Here is a 21,479-nt window from a genome sequence, read left to right on the forward strand (position 1 = left end):
GTCAACGCCCTAATCCCTAAGTAAGTCAGAAATATCAGTGCCAAGTTTTCATGCAATGTTCCACTGTTGTGTCATCTAAATGACTTTGTTGAAGCCCCCACTTTAGTGATAACAAAATTTTAATTTTAAAAAAAACCCACGCCAAGCCCCACCAGAAAATGAAGCTTTAATGAAAACTCATCAGCCCAGTTCCAGCTAAATCATGTGACTAAACCACCTGCCACTTTGAACAGCTGTGTAACTGAACACGAACATAGAACATACCCCGTACAACTTAACACATGGTACACTAACCATTACACCATATGTGTGTATACCAAAACACTTAACTGAGTGCATTAATGTCCATGTAAAATTAGCCTTACCCCCAATACCACTGCATGTAATTATACACCAGATGCTACAATAGAACAAAAGACATAGATCCTGTTTCATGGTTATGCACATTCCATTACTATTGTTTCTATGTATAATAATGTTTCTTTACATCTTTTTGGTTTGTATAGCATCCCATTATACATATCTGTGATATCTAAATTTAGTGTCCTTGAGCATGTTTTTTTAATGCCTGTTGCATCATAACCATTTTTTTTTCTTTTTTAGATATAACAAATAGATCTGTAATGATGTGTGTTTAATTAGGTTAGGTTGTCTTGTTCTTGTTGTCTTAGGATGACGTCGTAATGTAGTGCAATAAATAGTAAAATTAAATAATGTCATTCTGTTGAATCATTTGTCAACACTGATGTCGTCGTACTTGTCAGAACTAGAGGATGAACCACTGAATGATTAGAGAGGAACATGATGGTATTATAAACCCTCTCCCTGCATAACTGTGGGATACATTGTCCCAAGTACAACAATATTTACAATTTTTAAATGCTTAGAAAACAGAGGAGCTTATAGTTGGATCAGAATAGCTAAGACCTTCAACGACCAGACATTAAAGCTATTTGTTTATGTTACAGTATAACTAACAGTAGAACATTCATTCAGCAGTACACGTAACATTAGATGACATTCTCACAACCATATATAATGTACACACAACACAAGAGGACACTCTTTTACTCCTCATGTACACCTATAACTTCCCACGTACACAAGAGAGGACACTTTAACACCTCTCCATGTACACAACAAGAGAGGACCCTCACACTTCTCCATGTACACAACAAGAGAGGACCCTCACACTTCTCCATGTACACAACAAGAGAGGACCCTCACACTTCTCCATGTACACAACAAGAGAGGACCCTCACACTTCTCCATGTACACAACAAGAGAGGACCCTCACACTTCTCCATGTACACAACAAGAGAGGACCCTCACACTTCTCCATGTACACAACAAGAGAGGACCCTCACACTTCTCCATGTACACAACAAGAGAGGACCCTCACACTTCTCCATGTACACAACAAGGGAGGGCACCCTCACACTTCTCCATGTACACAACAAGGGAGGGCACCCTCACACTTCTCCATGTACACAACAAGAGAGGGCACCCTCACACTTCTCCATGTACACAACAAGAGAGGGCACTCTCACACTTCTCCATGTACACAACAAGAGAGGGCACCCTCACACTTCTCCATGTACACAACAAGGGAGGGCACCCTCACACTTCTCCATGTACACAACAAGAGAGGACCCTCACACTTCTCCATGTACACAACAAGAGAGGGCACTCTCACACTTCTCCATGTACACAACAAGGGAGGGCACCCTCACACTTCTCCATGTACACAACAAGGGAGGGCACCCTCACACTTCTCCATGTACACAACAAGAGAGGGCACCCTCACACTTCTCCATGTACACAACAAGAGAGGGCACCCTCACACTTCTCCATGTACACAACAAGAGAGGACCCTCACACTTCTCCATGTACACAACAAGAGAGGGCACTCTCACACTTCTCCATGTACACAACAAGGGAGGGCACCCTCACACTTCTCCATGTACACAACAAGGGAGGGCACCCTCACACTTCTCCATGTACACAACAAGAGAGGGCACCCTCACACTTCTCCATGTACACAACAAGAGAGGGCACCCTCACACTTCTCCATGTACACAACAAGAGAGGGCACTCTCACACTTCTCCATGTACACAACAAGGGAGGGCACTCTCACACTTCTCCATGTACACAACAAGAGAGGGCACCCTCACACCTCTCCATGTACACAATAAGAGAGGGCACTCTCACACTTCTCCATGTACACAACAAGAGAGGGCACCCTCACACTTCTCCATGTACACAACAAGAGAGGGCACTCTCACACTTCTCCATGTACACAACAAGAGAGGGCACCCTCACACTTCTCCATGTACACAACAAGAGAGGGCACTCTCACACTTCTCCATGTACACAACAAGAGAGGGCACCCTCACACTTCTCCATGTACACAACAAGAGAGGGCACTCTCACACTTCTCCATGTACACAATAAGAGAGGGCACTCTCTTCCACCTCTCAATAGCTTTGATCTTGCACTGCTAAAATGTAAACAACCTTGAGTATGGCAAATTATAACTCCTCTAAGATACAACCTATACACAAAAAACTGCTCAGATATTTTTAAAAACACACCTTTCAAGTTCCCAACCACAGGTAAACCTTAGAAAATTATATCCAACAGGTATTTGAGGTTTCTTTAAATTATCTACACCAGAAGTAAAAAAAAAATCTCACAAGTCCGATAGAAATTTTTTTCTGTCTTTCTTTAGTTACTAAGAAAGCTAAAAAAAATATCACGTTATAGGTTTAATTACGCCACAAACGAGGCTAAAAAAATAGAAGGTTGTGATTAGCTGGGTAAAATAAATAAGGAGAATGGAGGGTAGGTGGGTGGGTGTGTTGGGAAAGACGCAGTAGGATGGAGATACAAGGCCAGAGTCGGGTAGCATCATACACTCCCCTACCTGTGAGTCGTATATTGTTGCTATGACGCTGTGGGTTGAGTCATGACGTGTTGCTTAATAATTCGTGTAGGGTAACGGGGTTTGGGTACTAGTAGTTTCAATAACGTTTTGGTAAAAGTCGCCTTAGTAACGATGTTTTTGGTAAAAGTCACTTTAGTTACAAAGTTTGGGAACTAGTTACTTTTGTAGCGATGTTTGGGTACTAGTCACTTATTCTTGCGATGTTTGTGTACTAGTCACTGTTGTAGCGGGGTTTGGGTACTAGTCACTGTTGTAGCGATGTTTGGGTACTAGTCACTGTTCTAGCGGGGTTTGTGTACTAGTCACTGTTGTAGTGGGGTTTGGGTACTTGTCACTTGTGTAGTGGGTTTGGGTACTAGTCACTGTTGTAGTGGGGTTTGGGTACTAGTCACTGTTGTAGTGGGGTTTGGGTACTAGTCACTTGTGTAGCGATGTTTGGGTACTAGTCACTGTTGTACCGATGTTTGGGTACTAGTCACTGTTGTGGCGGGGTTTGGGTACTAGTCACTGTTGTAGCGGGGTTTGGGTACTAGTCCCTTGTGTAGCGAGGTTTGTGTACTAGTCAATTGTATAGCGATGTTTGGGTACTAGTCACTATTGTAGCGTGGTTTGGGTACTAGTCATTGTTGTAGCGGAGTTTGGGTACTAGTCACGTGTGTAGCGGGGTTTGGGTACTAGTCAATTGTATAGCGATGCTTGGGTACTAGTCACTATTGTAGCGTGGTTTGGGTACTAGTCATTGTTGTAGCGGGGTTTGGGTACTAGTCACTTGTGTAGCGGGGTTTGGGTACTAGTCACGTGTGTAGCGGGGTTTGGGTACTAGTCACGTGTGTAGCGGGGTTTGGGTACTAGTCAATTGTATAGCGATGTTTGGGTACTAGTCACTATTGTAGCGTGGTTTGGGTACTAGTGACTTGTGTAGCGGGGTTTGGGTACTAGTCACTTGTGTAGCGGGGTTTGGGTACTAGTCACTTGTGTAGCGATGTTTGAGTACTAGTCACTTGTGTAGCGGGGTTTGGGTACTAGTCACTGTTGTAGCGGGGTTTGGGTACTAGTCACTTGAGTAGCGGGGTTTGGGTACTAGTCACTTGTGAGCGATGTTTGGTTACTAGTCACGTGTTCTAGCGATGGTTGGGTACTAGTCACTTGTGTAGCGATGTTTGGGTACTAGTGACTTGTGTAGCGGGGTTTGGGTACTAGCCACTGTTGTAGCGGGGTTTGGGTACTAGTCACTGTTGTAGCTGGAATTGAGTAAAAGTCGCATTAGTAACGATGTTGTGCAATATTTGGGTACTAGTCACTTGGGTAGCGATATTTGGGTACTAGTGAATTATGTAGCGATATTTGGGTACTAGTGAATTATGTAGCGATATTTGGGTACTAGTGAATTATGTAGCGATATTTGGGTACTAGTGAATTATGTAGCGATATTTGGGTACTAGTGAATTATGTAGCGATATTTGGGTACTAGTGAATTATGTAGCGATATTTGGGTACTAGTCATTATTGTATCGAGGTTTGTGTGGTAGTCGATTTCGTAGCAATGCTTAGGTACTGTAACTTTTAGTAGCTACTTTTCGATACTAGTCACATTTTTTAAATACATTTGGTACACGTCGCTGTATGATTATAGAGACATATGGGTACGCGTCACTTTTGAAGCGATCATTTATTACTAGTCATTTTGTAGTAACGCTTCAAAACAAGTCAATACTTAACTAGTGTTTTATTACCACCTTTTTATTATGCTACAAGTCATTAAACTCATAGCACTTTTTTTAAAAATGGACAGATTAAAGCTACAAAATATACCTACATATATATGTATGTAAACGAGTAAGTATTATTCCAGCTAGTTCATTTAACAGGGTTAAAAAGGATAACTTGTTAAAACGCAGATGGTACTAACATTTTTTTTAAATACAGCAAACCCAATACCAATCCTTACCTAACAACCTAATATACAACATTGATCTAATATATCGCCATTCATCAGATCAATACATACTTACACACGGTGTTAACGAGTGCTGACACAACAGGTGTTCGATCACTGCCCCACCCCCATCCACAACCCCACCCCTCCACTAAAACCTCACCAGTTACAAAAAAACAACTGCAACTCTAGGTTTACCCAAGAAATGCCAAGAGATAGACGAGATCTGAACGTGTTTAAAGCCGACGGTGGGTTGACAATAAACACGAGCGTAGATCACAATCTGAGGTTCGAGTGGCACACGCCGACACTCGCATCAAAGTAACACATTCCCTCACTCTACGGCAGGTGTTCTAGGAGGGTCGGCCAATTGGATCTAAGTCAAAGTCACTAGTTACAGCACACAAAAAAATGGGATTACGGCATTAAAAAATGGGATTACTGTAAATCTTCCAGAATATAACATCTGAAGATAAAAATCTAGTGCCGTAAAAATGCAGCAAAATTTAATTTTTGCAAATGGAAATTAAAATAGCGAAATTTAATATTTGCAGTTGAAATTTAACAAAATATTTGAAGATAGAAATTAAAATAGTAAAATTAAAGATACACAGTTGGAAATCTAGCAAAGTTTAAGTTCTGAAGTTGAAGATCTAGAAAAGGTTTAGTTAAAAATTAGTTAGAAATTAAAAATCTAGTAAAGTTTAAGTTCGGAAATTAAAAATTTAGTTAAGTTTAAGATCCGTAGATCTCAATATGACTCACCAAGACTAAATATATTTTTTAAATGTGATTTTTACTTTCTCATATATACGAAGTATAGAGAGAGTCTTGTAATCGTGCAAAAAACAAAAGACGTTTTGCACCTCACGGATACGGAAAAACATAATTTTGCAATCTTGTCCGTATGTCTGTGTGTCTGTCTGTCTGTGCGTAAACACGATAACTTGAGTACCGTTACATCTAGGTTGATGAAATTTCATATATAAGTATTTTATCAAAATCGTAGATCCTGATCAACTTTTGAGCGATTTCCGATAACCGGAAGAGGTACTTTTTCTACTTTGAATTTTTCAAAAGCCTATAACGTGAGTAGTATTTTAGATAGATAAATGAAATTTCACATGTAAGTAAAAGATCTAATTCTCTACCTTCTGTCAAATTTTGAGTAATTTCCGTTGACCGGAAGTACTAATTTACGCTATTTCCGATTTCTCAAAAAACGCATGTAAATTTATAAAGTACTAATAATATTGCGCACTATTATGCACATTTTGTTTTGGCGTTCGCTTGGTGCGCAATTCTTTTTTCTATGAGATTCTATTATATTTTTAAAAGTTTAAGTAATTAAAAATCATGTCTATATTCCAAGTTATATAAGAATATTCGAGAAAGTTTAGGGGAGATCACTCCCGGTTTATTTTAAATAAAATAAATTTTAGAAGATGTGACTGGTGCATTAATTAAACCAACTACAAATGAACATACAACTATTTTTCATTTTTCAAAAAAAAAACAAAAAAACTGAAGCTGTATCCTTAATATGAGAGGTATCAAACGATTCGATCCCTATGGCCGACTCGCCTTATTCATAATTATTACATTATTAGATTAAATAAAATATTTAAAATGAGTTAGGAAACGTGTATACACCGATAAGTATTATCAACAGTGTGTATAAAGAGTGAAGTAGACAGAACAATGCTGATCGGGTTAGAATCTAGTTGATGCCAGACTAATTGGTATTTGAACAACTCAGCCGTGCACCGAAAGAACCTACATTCTCAGGTAACATCAGGTACTGCTCTAGTCAGAGATGGGAAAACAAGTAGAAGACAGGGGGAAATACCTTCAAGACAAGAGAGAGAAGATTCCCGGAGAAAGGAAGGATTGGAACAATCGGATGTAAGCCAAGCTCATCAGCAATATAAACAAGTCAAGTGGAGAATGATACACTCAGGGGGAACTTGTCTCACAAAATTAGGGGAGGGAACTCTTTGGTCAAGTCTAACAAAATTAGGGGAGGAAACTGTTCTGTCATGTCCAACAAAATTAGGGGAGGGAACTACTCGGTCAAGTCTAACAAAATTAGGGGAGGAAACTGTTCTGTCATGTCCAACAAAATTAGGGGAGGGAACTACTCGGTCAAGTCTAACAAAATTAGGGGAGGAAACTGTTCTGTCATGTCCAACAAAATTAGGGGAGGGAACTCTTTGGTCAAGTCTAACAAAATTAGGGGAGGAAACTGTTCTGTCATGTCCAACAAAATTAGGGGAGGGAACTCTTTGGTCAAGTCTAACAAAATTAGGGGAGGAAACTGTTCTGTCATGTCCAACAAAATTAAGGGAGGGAACTACTCGGTCAAGTCTAACAAAATTAGGGGAGGAAACTGTTCCGTCATGTCCAACAAAATTAAGGGAGGGAACTACTCGGTCAAGTCTAACAAAATTAGGGGAGGAAACTGTTCCGTCATGTCCAACAAAATTAGGGGATGGAACTACTCAGTCAAAATTAGGGGAGCGAACTGTTCTGTCAGGTCAAAATTTCTAAATCTAGCACAACACAGGGACTATCATTGTACACTTACGTAAATTGTACTCATAAAACTAAAAGAAGTTAAGGGCATTAAACGCTTAATGTTTCCGTTGTTCACTACAACTTTATGTATATACAGGTGTAAGCAAACATTGCATTGAGGCTGTAAGAATGAACTGGTATATCGCCGTCTGCTTAAGGTAAGTACTTGTTCAAATCAATGCATAACCTGGTTGGTTAAGCAGTCCAAAGCGATACATAACCCGTCAGTTAACCAGTTCAAACCAATACATAACCATGTGCTTCAACCAGTTCAATTCGATATGTTACCAGATGCTAGTGATGCTACGCTTCAATGATCACAATATTGTTTTTTCTACCTTCTGTCATTCACAGAAGTTGGCTCTATAAAAATACATTTTTAAATTTGTGTTTTTTTTTCTAAGCGTAGGCAGGTTTCTATAAACGACTCTTCCAATGCAGAGTACCGTATTCAAGTTAGCAGTTTAAAAAAAAAGTAAACTTTGATAATCAGACTTGCATACAACGTTGTTAAAAAAACACATTATTTTCCATAAATCCGACAGCCGTTCGCGTGGATTCAAAAACCCAGGCGCTACTTTAAATAATTTTAGCTCATTGACTAGAGCTATATCAACACAGGTGTTCCAATGACTTAAACACAAGACACCCCCCCCCCCCCCCCCCCCAAACTCAACTATCATTAGCAAAAGAAAATTAACTTCCTTTGAACGCGAAAAATAAATATGAACATTATAAAAGCGAAATGTTTTCCAGGATGTTGTATGTCAACATGCGGTGGATTGTGGGAGGAGATGTTAACACCAGTTACATGGTAACCAGCTTAGTGAGGGCATGTGTAGTGTTGTCATTCGATAATCTCCATACACAGACATTCTATTTGAAAGCTGTTTGTTGAGGGGTTTAAGTTGGATGAGGGTTATCAAATCAATGCTTTGTCATTTTTTTTTCTATAGCAGCAGCTAAATTAAAATAGATGACAAGCTGTTGTCTTAATGAAAACAACAGGAGCGTGGATATAACCAAGAACGATAATGAAACAAAGCATATGACATACTAATATACTCTTCAACACGTAGACCAATAAGACAAGGCATTGGACTAAAGATACATACGACCACAGGGAGCAAGACATTACCCCCACGCCATTACGCCCCCCCCCCCGCCGACCAAATATCCCCTGTACATTGCCCCCCACCCCAAAATGTATTACGATATCACCCCCATCATTTAGAGAAGTCAAGGATAGGTGGTTGGATATTGCGCTGAATAGGCATACTTCAAATGTATGGGTAATCAATTAGAGGGGGTGTCATTACCGGGGGGGGGGGGGGGGATAATGTCCTAGACCCATGACCACCAAATATTATGACTAATAAAAAAACTAGACCAATGACATATTACCGCCTATTTAAACTATGGGACGGCGTTGCCTAAGAGGTAGAGCGCTAGGCTACTAACCCAAAAGCCTCGAAGTCGAATCCGGGTTCAAGTCAGCAGAACGTCCCTAAGTACACCCATATCTAAGGATACCTAACTCACGTTTTGGAAAGTAAAGGCGGCGGGGCAAAGTGCTGACCACATTATCCCTTCGTATGCCGAGGTCAACAAACATAGGAACTCTACTTCATCTGCCCAATGGATGGCTAGGTCTAAAGAGGATTCTTTCCTTTTTTTTTCCTTCAGTCATAAACTAAACTATACCGACCATTATTGTAATTATACATACCCCACCTGTAAGGACTATGGTTAATCTCTTCCACCTACACAGGTAGCCCATAAGATTATCATTAAGGTATTGCCACCCCCGCTCACAAGACAAGATATCAACACATCACGTGACATGCATCAAAAACTAATTAACATTTAACCTCACTGATAATGGGTTTATCGGATCCTACAAATTAAGTCCAAAAATAAACTTCAACGTTAAAAAAAAAATCAAACTGTGTAGTTATATCTATATATTTTACAATGTTAGCTTTACTTACAATCGAAGTTTTAGTTGTATGCAAAATACAAGGTAATTAAAAAGTCTAGTGACAATTTTAGCGCAATTTCCTTATGTTATCTAAAAATAGCTCTGTCGTAGCGTAAATCAAGAGCAGGGTTAGTAAAACCATTGGTTAGTTATCAAAACGTTTTTTATTAATTTTTTTCAGTATTTTACATGTTTTATTTACAATAGAGTTACATGACTAAAAACCATTGCGCGCCTACTGAACGTGATGGCGCAGCCATAGAACGCGATGGCGCAGCTATTGAACGTGATGACGCGTGTGGTGTGGTTGGAAAAAATGCCTACTAATTCGGTCCAAATTTTAATTAATTCAAAATTTTTTTTGTGACCGAACGAAAGGATATTTTTGAAAACTTTCTTCGGCAATATTGTTCTAAATTATGGCAGGAATCGATTGGTACATGTTTCAAGTCGCTTAGTGGTCTGGTTGCCGAGATATGGGCAAAAAACTGCTTTTTTTCGAGTTTTTTTTGGCTTTTCTGGGAAATCCATGAAAGAAACCCGTAATTTTTATGGCCTATGTTCATCCTCGTAACTTGCTTAACATAATTGCTTTTGGAACTAGTCATCGATATTGCTTCGTTGAGGAGGAGATACGACTTAAAGCCCGGACACACATTCATCCATACATTCATTCATACATCCATACATTCATCCATCCATTCCCAGAAATGACGAGTTAATAAACGCAATTCTCCAGAATGGAAATTGCGCTAACAAGCTTTTTTAAAAAAAAAAGTCATAGTTAGTGGAGAAATGTCAACATACACTTAAATTAACCAAGTATAGAGATCTACATCTGATGAGAAATGGAATGTTTATATTCTAACTTGATTTATCAAGCCTATATATGTTAACAAAAAGAATGTCTACATTTCAACTGCACTATCCAAGCTTATATCTGTAAACAAATGGAATGTTTACATTTATATCATCCCACGCAACACATGTATCACCTTGGTTACCTACACAACAACAAAAAACTGCGATTTTTCTATCCTTTTATGAAATATAAAACTGTTTCTCCTTCATCGAAATACAGTAGTAGGAATGTACTCCAATCGATAGCAACTAACATGCCACGGGAACAGCTGTTGACAACACGACACAACACAGGCAGAAGCCCACAACACCAGCGTTGATGTATCCAACAAGACGAAGAATGTGTGGGGAAACTACAAGTCTATAAATAAAATGCTCCACCTGGAAGCGTTTACTGGAGCCACGGCGAACACAACAGAGCCGGTTGCTTGTCTCCCCTGCAGGGCGCTAGATGGCGAGTGAGCAGCGCTTGAACGGTGGGCTACCACAGGATCAACAGCGCCGCGTGCCACTGGGGAAACTCTCGCACTGGGAAACATCGGGGAGTAGAGGCTCTAGGATTCAATGGAGGCCAGGTCGCTGGGGACGTTCGGTGGGTCCGTGAGGATGTTCGGTGGGTCGCTAAGGGGGACATGGGTCAAGTAGCTGAGAGGGTCATGGGTCGTTGGGGACGTTCGGTGGGTCGCTAAGGGGGACATGGGTCAAGTAGCTGAGAGGGTCATGGGTCTTTGGGTGGGGTAGATGAGAGGGTTGTGAGTTGTTGGGAGGGTCGTTGGGGACGTTGTGTGGGTAGTTGAGGGGGTCGTTGGGGACGCTAAGGGGGTCTAGGTTGTTGGGTAGGTCGTTGGGGACGCTAAGGGGGTCTAGGTTGTTGGGTAGGTCGTTGGGGACGCTAAGGGGGTCTAGGTTGTTGGGTAGGTCGTTGTGGATGCTAAGGGGGTCTAGGTTGTTGGGTAGGTCGTTGTGGATGCTAAGGGGGTCTAGGTTGTTGGGTAGGTCGTTGTGGACGCTAAGGGGGTCTAGGTTGTTGGGTAGGTCGTTGTGGATGCTAAGGGGGTCTAGGTTGTTGGGTAGGTCGTTGTGGATGCTAAGGGGGTCTAGGTTGTTGGGTAGGTCGTTGTGGATGCTAAGGGGGTCTAGGTTGTTGGGTAGGTCGTTGGGGACGCTAAGGGGGTTTAGGTGGTTGGGTAGGTCGTTGTGGATGCTAAGGGGGTCTAGGTTGTTGGGTAGGTCGTTGGGGACGCTAAGGGGGTTTAGGTGGTTGGGTAGGTCGTTGTGGATGCTAAGGGGGTCTAGGTGGTTGGGTAGGTCGTTGTGGATGCTAAGGGGTCTAGGTTGTTGGGTGGGTTGTTGGGGACGTTGTGTAGGTAGCTGAATGGGTTAGCCGCTAAGGTGGTCGTAGGTCGATGGGTGGATAGTTGAGGGGGTCGTGAGTTGATAGCTGAGGACGTCTTGGGTCTTCTAGGGGGGTCGCTGGCGTGGGTCATTGTGGACGTTGTGTGGGTAGCTGAGAGGGTCGTGAGTTGATAACTGAGGATGTCTTGGGTCGTTACAAGTGGGTCGCTGGTGTGGGTCAGTGGGCTGGTTTTCTTGGGATACCGTAGGTTGTAGACTATATTAATATTGGGTTGGGTATCTAAAGCAACTAGACTGTCTCTAAACAGATTGATGAATGAAACGCTAAAGACAAGAACTGGTCGTTTGTCGTTGAAATGAAAAGAAAAACACGAGATGTAGAGTACGTAACCAAAGACATGGAAGTACGCTCGAATCGATCCAAATAATGCATGTAAACAATGTAAGAACTATGACTTCAATCTGGACGTTCGTTCACTAAACAGCTGACACTGTTACACTAAACGGTGCGCATCAAGAATGTAAGTACAGACACAAGATTTTAGCTTAAAATTCAGGCTCTAATAACTCTTTCATTCATATACTGAGACCCGATCTTCTTAGTTAAAGTGTGCAAGTTTTTCTCGCTACACCACATACTCGCTTCACACCTGTTGACTAATCTACAACACAGCGAGGTGTTCTATCACCCAGCAGTATAGAACGACTTAGGCCGTTATGATGAATTACGATACACAACCTTCAATTGTTATAGAATCACTCACTCTAAAGACATAGGCCGTTATGATGAATTACGTTACACAACAATTCTCTCATGCCGTCTTTTTTAACCTAACACCGCCGCATCTTTTATTTTCTAACCATGTTTTTTTAAACATCAATTTTTTTACCTTTATTTTAAACTTTGCGGAGAAACAATCCAATATTCGCAGCGTGACAGAAGGAATAAAGTTGATAATCCCACACTACTTAGTATTTAATCAGTGTTAACCCTGCAATACAACAACCCTCGATAGCACAACTCTTATGATAATACTGATTTTCCTACTGCCTAACTAACTTGTATTAATCCTACCCTCATTAGCATTAGTTCTATGCTGATTCTATACTCCAGTGCAGGGGTCTCCAAACTTTTCAGTCCGAGGGCCGCATTAACTATCAAATTTCAGTCCGGGGACCAGTTTCTTCCAGGCAAGTCGTGATTTTTCTGAGCAAAGTTCCTCAGCCATCACCAAGAAACGTTTTTTCCGTGGACAAAAAGATCTCCGCGGGCCGGACGAGAGGACCTCGCGGGCCGCATTCGGCCCGCGGGCCGTAGTTTGGAGACCCCTGCTCCAGTGCATAAGTCGTGTGATAATTTGTTATTTATTCCCCCACGCCCATTTACATTCTTAATTAAATAATTACATTCCAACCCACCTGCTAGCACTATATCCAGGCTTATCTTTCCCCACATGACTTACCACCAGCTGTATGATAATCCACCCCCCCCCTTTCTAACATTAATTCAATTTTAAACCTACCCACACCCTAACACCACCCCCTTGCCAATAGTACACCCCCCCTTCTTCTAACATGAATTCAATATTAAAGCTACCCACACCCTAACATCAGCTCCATGCTAATATTACACCCCACCCCACCCCACCTTCTAACATGAATTCAATATTAAAGCTACCCACACCCTAACATCAGCTCCATGCTAATATTACACCCCCCACCCCACCCCGTCTTCTAACATGAATTCAATATTAAACCTACTCACACACTAACACCAGTCCCATGCTAATATTACACCCCACCCCACCCTCTAACATGAATTCAATATTAAAGCTACCCACACACTAACATCAGCTCCATGCTAATATTACACCCCCCACCCCACCCCGTCTTCTAACATGAATTCAATATTAAACCTACTCACACACTAACACCAGTCCCATGCTAATATTACACCCCACCCCACCCCACCTTCTAACATGAATTCAATATTAAAGCTACCCACACCCTAACACCAGCTCCATGCTAATATTACACCCCCACCCCGTCTTCTAACATGAATTCAATATTAAACCTACTCACACACTAACATCAGCTCCATGCTAATATTACACCCCCCACCCCACCCCGTCTTCTAACATGAATTCAATATTAAACCTACTCACACACTAACACCAGTCCCATGCTAATATTACACCCCACCCCACCCCACCTTCTAACATGAATTCAATATTAAAGCTACCCACACCCTAACACCAGCTCCATGCTAATATTACACCCCCACCCCGTCTTCTAACATGAATTCAATATTAAACCTACTCAGACCCTAACACCAGCTCCATACTAACATTACACCCCCACCCCACCCCACCTTCTAACATGAATTCAATATTAAACCTACTCAGACCCTAACACCAGCTCCATACTAACATTACACCCCCCACCCCACCTTCTAACATGAATTCAATATTAAACCTACTCATACCCTAACACCAGCTCCATACTAACATTACACCCCCCACCCCACCCCGTCTTCTAACATGAATTCAATATTAAACCTACTCAGACCCTAACACCAGCCCCATGCTAACATTACACCCCCCACCCAACCCTAGCATCAGTTCTATGAAAGTACATCCACGAAAATCTAACCGCACTATAAGATACAATTAATTTTCACTGTGTTCCCGCAGGTATTTCACAAGGTAAGAAAAAAAAAAAACGGCCGTTGCTTTCTGTTCCAGGCTGTCAAAATATGGCAGCGGCCTGCAAGCGAACAAGTGTGAGGTAGAAAAAACACAGACTCGCGTGTACTGGGCTAGTAGTACAAACATGCAAGCAGGTAGCTGGGCGCATCTGGTTCAATGGGGTTTGACAACATTCATTCTTGATTGAACTAAGTTTTCACACACACATCTGTTCATTTCATACAACCAAAAATATCATATTATATATATGTATGTATGTATGTATGTATGTATGTATGTATGTATGTATGTATGTATGTATGTATGTATGTATGTATGTATGTATGTATGTATGTATGTATGTATGTATGTATGCATGTATGCATGTATGCATGTGTGCATGTGTGCATGTGTGCATGTATGTATGTATGTATGCATGTATGCATGTAAGCATGTATTCATGTATTCATGTATTCATGTATGCATGTATGCATGTATGTATGTATGTATGTATGTATGTATGTATGTATGTATGTATGTATGTATGTATGTATGTATGTATGTATGTATGTATGTATGTATGTATGTATGTATGTATGTATGTATGTATGTACGTATGTACGTACGTATGTACGTACGTATGTACGTATGCATGTACGTATGCATGTACGTATGCATGTACGTCTGCATGTACGTATGTATGTATGTATGTATGTATGTATGTATGTATGTATGTATGTATGTATGTATGTATGTATGTATGTATGTATGTATGTATGTATGTATGCATGTACGTATGCATGTATGTCTGTATGTCTGTATGTATGTATGTATGTACGTATGCATGTATGTCTGTATGTCTGTATGTATGTATGTATGTATGTATGTATGTCTGTATGTATGTATGTATGTATGTATGTATGTATGTATGTATGTATGTATGTATGTATGTATGTATGTATGTATGTATGTATGTATGTATGTATGCATGTACGTATGTATGTACGTATGCATGTATGTATATCCCCCAATATGAGTGTCCCTACTCCAGGACTTGGTGCTAGTAGGCGTGTATGGGAAGACCGCCAACTATGCTCTATTATCCGCTGATCTAATTGACTTACGCGAGCGACAGGAATCTTTTGATACCAGGCCCCCACGTCAAAGGCGGGCCATTAAAGAACGTTTTATTGTCGAGAAACAAAAAGGATTTGGGTAAATGTCTTAATTACACTTTATAATAAAGCATGGCTTTAGATAGCTACATGTACGTTAGTCAGAACACTATTATAATTATAAGTTGTGACGCGAACAGGAACATAATATTTCATCAAACAACAGATTAATTCTGCGAATTCTCCATTGAGTATTTGTGAATACAATAAATAATACACAAGAGCAGGCCACACAAAAAGGGTAATCCTTAAATACCAACAGACTGGACTTGACTTAGTCCTCTCTGCTCCGTATGGAACATAGGGCCTCTACCATTTCCTTCACCAACAGACTGCTCATTCCTTTTTTTTTTGTCTTATTTAATTTTCTAATAGAGCATGTTCTTTAGATGACCAGATAAAATGTCAAACTACCAGCTGCACCTTTGGCTAATTCGACAGGAATGGGGATAGATCGAGCACATATTCAGAAGACAAGATTAAATCATCACGAGGCAGGCTTTAGACTTTAGACCCACAGGAGAAAAGTGAGTCGACCTAAACAGTCCCAGAGAAGGAGAGTGGAAAGAGAAGCAAGGGTTGCGGGGATTACATGGGCTTAACTAAAGAGAGCTGCCCAAAACAGAATCCGATGGAGATGTTTAGCTGCAGTCATTAGCTTCGCAGGGACTTCACGGGAAGAAGAGAACAATTAGTTCACTACATGTATTTCGAATCTCTGTGACACGCTACATCTCAAAAGTTCGTGTGATACTTTCACTATTTCAACTTTGTGCAACACATTCACAACCATTCTTAAAAATTTAGTGTGTGACACAAACGAACAGGAAAATCAGAAACTGCTCAGCGTTCATGCCCCATAGAATAGGTTACGTTAGCAATGGATTTTGCCCCTGAGAAATTCCAGAACTTGTTAAAGACGCCATGAGCAGTTGGCTGTCATTAAGGAACATATTGTAGTAATCTGAAGTGGTACTAGCTTATGACACGCGATCCGTCTGAACCGCAACACGAGAACTAGCCAGGTAAATGCTACAATTATGTCAATGAAAGGAAACCGGAAGTGGCCAACACGACGGTAAACAGCAGGACAAGCCAAGGAAAACTGAGTGCTAGACAGGTCTGACCTTTAGCAGGGCTGCCATCAGAGTCTACTGGGGTAGGTGGGCTGGTACAAGAAACAGGAATGTTGAGATGGGGTAGGTGGGCTGGTACAAGAAACAGGAATGTTGAGATGGGGTAGGTGGGCTGGTACAAGCCACGGGAATGTTGAGATGGGGTAGGTGGGCTGGTACAAGCCACGGGAATGTTGAGATGGGGTAGGTGGGCTGGTACAAGAAACAGGAATGTTGAGATGGGGTAGGTGGGCTGGTACAAGAAACAGGAATGTTGAGATGGGGTAGGTGGGCTGGTACAAGAAACAGGAATGTTGAGATGGGGTAGGTGGGCTGGTACAAGAAACAGGAATGTTGAGATGGGGTAACTGGGAAAATATACTAGTGCAATGCGGTAACCTGGAAAATGCTGGCTCAATAGTGTAATCGGGAAAATATACTAGCAAGACTATACTTATCTATGTGTTGTCAAATTAAACCCTCTAAATTACGGATATATACTTCGTTCTATGAACGTTAGTAGCAGTGGTACCTATATGGAAAGTAGCATGGAGAAATAACCACTATACCTCTTTTGCTCGTTACGTATTAAACCAAAAGACTTCAGTACTCCGCACTCAACATAACTGAAAATGCATTAACTACTGTGAGAGTGTTTAAATCGGTGTTGGCAGTGCTGTAGGGCTCTACCTATATTTACGATATGTAGTCTAACAAATGAGACCTTATCAAATACTTCAAACTGTTTACACCTAGCGCTCACGGTGGGGGAGGGCCATATGTCAAGCCACTCACGTTACCTGCTGCTTTTAGGCTTACTCGTTAGGTGGCCAGACAAGGTGGTTCTCGGTGGTTAGCTCAGGTGGTTCTTGGTGGTTACAGGTGGTTCTATGTGGCCAGGTAAGCTGGTTCTTGGTGGCTAGCACAGGTGGTTCTAGGTGGCCAGACAAGGTGGTTCTTGGTGGTTAGCTCATGTGGTTCTAGGTGGTTATCTGTGGCCAAGTTAGGTGGTTCTCGGTGGTTCTTGATGGTTAGAGTTGGCCATGTTAAGAAGTGGTTTTTGTTGGTTGTCTCAGGTGGTTCCAGGTGGCCGGCCATATGTGGATCCAAGACTTACACAATAGGTGGCCGCGTTAGGTAATTCTAGGTGGCCAAGTAAGTGATTCTCTCTAATTACGTCAGGTGGTTCTGGACTACACGTTAAACGGTTCTATGTTGCTACGTCAAATAGTTCTAAATTGTTACGTCAGGTGGTTACAGGTGCCCAAACCAGGTGGTTCTAAATGGCCACGTTTGGTGGCTCAAAAACAAACTAACAGGTAGCCAACCAGAGCCAGGATAACATCATGTACCAAAGCAACGATAAATCATAACGACGGGTTTATCATTTGGTCCACACAAAACCACAACTTTTGTCGTCTTGATGTTTTTGGCTATAATACATCTTTCATTCAATGCTAGCACACTGGGCCCAGAGAACGTGAAACATGACTTTTAAATTTCTATAGGCCCCGCCATAGTTACAATTACACCACCCAATAGTTATGTCCCGCCCCACAGGCTTGCATCAACTAGACATGTTATGTTTGGCCGAGCAGCTCCCCCACAACAAGTGAAGTACACAAAAACTTTGATAAACAAAAACTTTGATAAACGTGTATGTCATCACGTTGTTCCAAAGGCTGCCAGGATGCCAGCCAGCATCAAGGCTTGGTACCGTGACGAGGTACGCCAACAAGACAAAACATGTTCGAACAATTTCTTTGTTTACAAGAAAACCAGGTGCGTTATTGTTACATCATTTTTTCCTTCAAGTTCGTAGATTCATTCCCCCCCCCCCCCCCACCAAATAAAAAACAATAGTCTATAATAGACTAATTAGTCAGACTAAAGTATAGACAAAATTGTTGCTGTGGTAAGTTAGAAAACAAGACAGGACGATTCAAAGATAAGGGTCTATGGAGAAAATACAAGAAATTGGAAGATATGATAAAATCATCATGTGTATCATCTGTATATATCATTTACACGTGAATATAAGAAAAACGTATTTTACGCCTCGTTGCAGGAGAAATATTTAAGATATTTAAGATAGAAAATTGATGTTGGAAACAGTTTCGTATACAAAATAATTCCGGCAACATTTAAGCTGTTGTAAGTACGACTATAACAGTCAATTAAGTGGCTATTGCCTCTCTACATGCTCATTGTTGATTTTGACAGACAAGCAAGCTGGAGACTCATAGAAAAAGACTTTTTTTAACGTCTCCTCGTCCCCACTAAAAAATTTTGATACATTTCTATTAGTTTAGTGTAATGCCTTAGTGTAATTGTTATAAAAACACAACCATCACATATCAGGAGAATTGTTCTAAAGATTTTTCAGTAATAAAAGCTAATGTGGTTTACAGATAAGTATATTTAAAAAGAAAAAATCCATTTCAAAAAGACGATACTACAGCTTGCAAAGTGAACACAAATTCACAAAATGTTGTTGAAAATAGAGGCGCACAACATATGCAAAAACACACTGCCGATATGCGGCTGATAATCTGAGTAAGAGCAATTTAAAACCGATAAATCTGTTAAAATGAAGCGCAAGCCAAAAATAATCTCACATCGCCTTCAGATTAAGATGGATGATTTCCGAGCCAACACGTCTCAGACACAACAAGGTGATCACATGAAATTACTAACACAAATAATCTACTCATATAGCACTATTCCATTACACGCATCAACTTTATTTTACAACAACAGACGTGGGTACATATTACAATTTTTTAATTCAATGTAGACAGTTATCTGAAGTCAGAGGCAACAACTTAGCAATGCCCGTGTCTTAAGATTAAGGTGAACATCTTTAGTAATCATATTTTGTCTAATGTCAGAAATTATAAACTATATAAACTAGACAGGTGTTTTTAATCTAATGTACTATTCACACACGTAAAAAGTTAACATCACAAATAGAACTATTTAGAAGGGTTCGGTGTATGCGTATATGAAATAGTGGGGTTCGGTACCTACAAAAAGGTTACAAACTACTGAGCTAGATACTTTTACATTACTTCTCTATGACCCGAATGTACCCACATTCTTGCTAGCAGGAAAAGAGACAAAATCGCAGCAATTAACCGCAATAATAAATTCTTGAAACCATGAGCTCTCTAGAACGGTAAGTGTAATATTCTTTGTGACCAAGAATAACATCACAAATGTATGCGTCTATAAGCTATCTCCACTATCGTTACATGGATTTCACTAAGGCTTGTATAACAGTCATCAACGACAGTAAACATCGATTGTTATCATGAGAATATAGCAATTCACCACACACATTTTTTGTATCCAATATTGTGATCCGATCTAAACAATAACCTATACACAAAAAAGTCTATGGTAATCAAATGACGTAACACGCTGACCTTTATGGTCGCGTGCAGATGTAACCAATGAAGGTATAAGTAGTTTATTCCCCGCTCACCGTTACACAATCAATAATGAATGCCGCTAAGTGTGACATCTATTATTTAAAACCTACGTCATCGTTGGGACTGGGCAGGGGAGCTATTTTTAGAAGACGTACGTCATTGCAATTACATGAGCCTTAAAACTTTTTTTTTTTTTAGTAATTAGTCTTTTAATTATTTCTTCGCTGAAAAAATATACTTGAGTTTTATACGAAAAAAACTGTAGAAATTGTATGCATATTTTATCCACGCTTCAAAATAACTGTATACGTGGAAAGGGCCAAATGCGACTCTCGAACATACTAGCTAAACAATAAAGGAGAGGATGGGGATACAATAGGAAAGACGATGTATAACCATGTTTTGTGACAACAAATCTATTGCAGTTTCGGGTTTCCAAGATGGAAATTATACCCTTCGAGGAATTATTTCTGAAAATAAAAATGTAAACATACGTTGATTAATTTTTTTTACAATCCAGACTCAAAACTTTGGGTGAGCAACTTTCCCCGAAAAGAAAATAGAATTTCCTTTTTTCTTTTTTAAAAAAAGGTGACATATTTGATATCAGTGACACAAATGGAGTCACACATAATCGACATACATTTATGGTTTGTTTGATTCTTGCCTTCGAATAACCTTTACACAAATATCGGAAAACACCTTTTCATGACTCAGCATCATTTGCCTCAACACTTTGCCATCACAGTTACTGTTGGCACAATCACATCAACCTTACTCGTCGCATCAGCTCAAGTTAATAATGACTTATTTTAAGAAACACTGTACTGATATTGACGCGAGTTCAAACAAATCATAATTTTTTGGCGAGGCTTTATTTGACGTACAGGTAAGCTGACAGTGGTGGTGAGGGGGGGGGGGGGGGGGGGAAGTGGGGGAGGGGGGGGGGGGGAAGCGTACTAAAATCGATTCTCTCCTGACTTCAACTATTGTTGTTATTCTTGGAGGCGCTTGGAATTCAGGCATTCCCGTTAGGTGTATGCTTACGACTAATTAAAAAAATAATATGCTGTTGTTGTTTTTCAAAACAAAGAAAATGTTACGATTTTTTAAATTTAAAATCAACCTCCAGTGTGTTATTTGTTATCTGTTATCTTGAAACTTAACGAAAGAGAAGGCATTATATATCAGTGAATAACAACTGCAGCTTAGACTGGATTACTAACATAACATTATGTGATTCAAGTATGGAAGACCATTAGTTCTTTCATCAAAAACAAGAAAGAAAAAAAAAACATCACATCAACTAAATCTATATTAATTTAAGCGACGCGAGGTTGTTAAAAACAGAGAAATACAATGAATCTATAAAGAATTAAAAAAAAAAAAAAGATCCTAAAGATCCTAGG

The 21,479-nt window shown here is 40.3% G+C and overlaps 1 protein-coding gene across 5 annotated transcripts in view; it reads right to left on the reverse strand.

Moving 5' to 3' along the window:
• LOC131942478 (serine/threonine-protein phosphatase 2A regulatory subunit B'' subunit beta) overlaps positions 1-21,479 on the reverse strand; it is an 81,048-nt gene that overhangs the window by 26,892 nt on the left and 32,677 nt on the right. The window contains exon 1 of one of the 5 annotated variants that reach the window (XM_059302373.1): positions 10,451-10,602. The exons of the other annotated variants lie outside the window; for them this stretch is intronic. The gene's annotated coding sequence lies outside the window, so the exon portion shown is untranslated. Of the gene's footprint in view, positions 1-10,450; positions 10,603-21,479 lie in introns of those variants that run through there. 5 annotated transcript variants of the gene reach the window in all.

Source organism: Physella acuta, unplaced genomic scaffold (assembly GCF_028476545.2).
Source record: "Physella acuta isolate Inbredline_101_S28 unplaced genomic scaffold, ASM2847654v3 ptg000407l, whole genome shotgun sequence".
Lineage (NCBI taxonomy): Eukaryota > Metazoa > Mollusca > Gastropoda > Physidae > Physella > Physella acuta.